This window comes from Elephas maximus, chromosome 10 (assembly GCF_024166365.1).
Source record: "Elephas maximus indicus isolate mEleMax1 chromosome 10, mEleMax1 primary haplotype, whole genome shotgun sequence".
In the NCBI taxonomy this organism is placed as follows: Eukaryota; Metazoa; Chordata; class Mammalia; order Proboscidea; family Elephantidae; genus Elephas; species Elephas maximus.
Genome location: NC_064828.1, coordinates 34,673,871 through 34,676,580, shown reverse-complemented (window position 1 = coordinate 34,676,580; position 2,710 = coordinate 34,673,871).

Sequence of the window (2,710 nt, the reverse complement as noted above, 5' to 3'; positions counted from 1 at the left end):
CAGCCCCATGAAATAGGTATTATTATTTTCATCCCTGTTTTAGCAGAGGAAATTTGAGATCAAAGAAATGAGGGAGCTTGCCGTAAAGTGGCAGAGGTACTTCTGGCTATTCGTTCTACCTCATCCCGGTTCCTTCACAGTTAAACACTCTGCATCACACTCTCTGTAGAAGAATGTCTGTGGGCTGTTCACTGACTCCAATGCTGACGTCTTAGCTTTGGATGGTCAACGATAAAACAAGAAAACATACTCATTATCTGCCTGACTCCAGAGATTCTGTAAGAACCAACACGATGATAGATGAGAAAGCTCTTGTACTTTTTGGAATAGCTCACGTAAAACTAATGAGCTGTCTATACGCTAATAACACTGTCCAATGCACACAGTGAGGAGTGGTTTCAAAGGGGCATTTCAGTGAACCCATTCTTTGTACAACCTCTAGAAAAAGGTCCAGGAAAGGAAAGTACAAACAATCAGAAAGAGAGCAAGATTCTGTCTTTTCATTCAAAGAGGTGAAGGCAAAGAAAATGGGAGCATTGGAGAAGTATCAGTGAAGCACAGATGCAGGAACTGAGGCTTGGAGAGGTGAGTGACTTATCCAAGGTCACGTGGTTGATAAGTAGCTAGAGTAGCCAGATGTCGAAAACTGAGAGCCTGCAGTCTTCTTACTGCATGCCAGGTAGAAAATATTTCTAAACACCATGAGAGAAAGCTTTACTTACTCTATAATATTAAGTTTAGAAGGTACCCCAGGAACTTGAAGGACATAGATAAGAGAAATGACAACTTTGCTTGGAAAAGCTGTGCTCTTTAAAATATAAGTAAATTCTAGAAATGTTTTAGTTGGATTCAAAATGAAGAGCCATGGTGGATTATTAAGTGGAAAATTAAATCTGGGGGAAGGGGCATGGTCCTCATCTGCAAGAGCTCAGTCTGGCAGAAGACTGTGAGACAAATAGTTAACAATCCTATATGTTAAGAGCAAAGAAATGTAAAGAGAGCTGTGGAAGCTCTGCGGAGGGAGGGATTCATTCTATTGGAGTCAGTGAGGAGACCTTCTCAGGTATTTGGACTGAACTTTAAAGGAAAAGTCTTGAGTTTGCCAGGGATAGAAAAGAGAAGGAAACAGTGCAAAGCCAGAGGCAAGACAGAACACGGTATGTTTGGAAGACAGCAAGTTTTAATTTTAAGCATCCATGGAATAAAGAGCATCTACAAAAAACCCACAGCTAACATACATCACTAAAGACAGAAAGCTTTTCCTCTAAGGTCAGGAACAAGACATGGATGTCCAATCTCACCACTTCTAGTCAACACTGCCCTGGCGGTTCTAGCCAGGGAAATTAGAAAAGCAAATAAAATAAAAGACATCAGATTGGAAAGAAAGAAATAGAACTATGTCTATTTGCAGATAACAATCTTTTATATAGAAAAATCCTAACGAATTCACACACACACACAAAACTGTTAGAACAAACGAGTTCAGCGAGGTTACTGGACTGGTAACTGAACCTGCAGGATACAAGATCAATATAAAAAAATCAATTGTATTTCTATATACTAGCAATGGACAATCTGAAAATGAACTTAGGAAAACAATTCCATTTACAATAACATAAAAAAGAATAAAATACTTAGCAATAAATTTAGCAAAAGAACTGCAAGACTTGTACTCTGAAAACTACAAAACATTGTTGAAAGAAATTAAAGACCTAAATAAATGGAAAGACATCCTGTGTTCATGAATTGGAAGACTTTCTATAGTTAAGATGGCAATACTGCCCAAATGCACCTATAGGTTCAAAAAAGGTTAATCCTTACCAAATTCCAGCTGGCTTTTTTGCAGAAACTGACAAGCTGATCTTAAAATTCATACGGAGATACAAAGGACCTACAGAATAACCAAAACAATCTTGGAAAAGAACAAAGTTGGAAGATTTACAATTTTAAAACTTACTGCACAGAGTAATGAAGACAGTATGGTACTGGCATAAGAATGGACATATAGACCAATGGAATAGAATTCAGAGTCCAGAAATAAACCTAGCCATTTATGGTCAATTGATTTTCGACAAGGATGCCAAGACAATTCAATGGGGAAATAAGAGTCTTTTCAACAAATGCTGCTGGGGCAACTGGATACCCACACGCAAAAGAATGAAGCTGGACTCCTACCTCCTACTATACATAAAATTTAACTCAGAATGGATCAAATACCTAAATATAAGAACTGGAACTATAAAACTCTTAGAAGATAAGTGTAAAGCTTTGTGACCTTGAATTAGGCAATAACTTCTGAGATGATACCAAAAGCAGAAGCAACCAAAGGTGAAATAAACTGAACTTCATCAAAGTTAAAAACTTTTGTCCTTCAAATAATACCATCAAGCAAGTGAAAAGACAACCCATAGAATGGGAAAAAATAATTGTAAATTATATATCTGATAAGGATCTAATATTCAGAATATACAAAGAACTCATGTTGTTGTTGTTAGGTGCCGTCAAGTTGATTCCAACTCACAGCAACCCTATGCACAAAAGAATGAAACACTGCATGGTCCTGTGCCATCCTGACAATTGTTGCCATGCTTGAGCCCATCACTGCAGCCACCATGTCAATCCATCTCATTGAGAATCTCCCTCTTTTTCTCTGAGCCTCCACTTAACCAAGCAAGATGAACTCATAACTAAACAACAAAAAGACAACCCA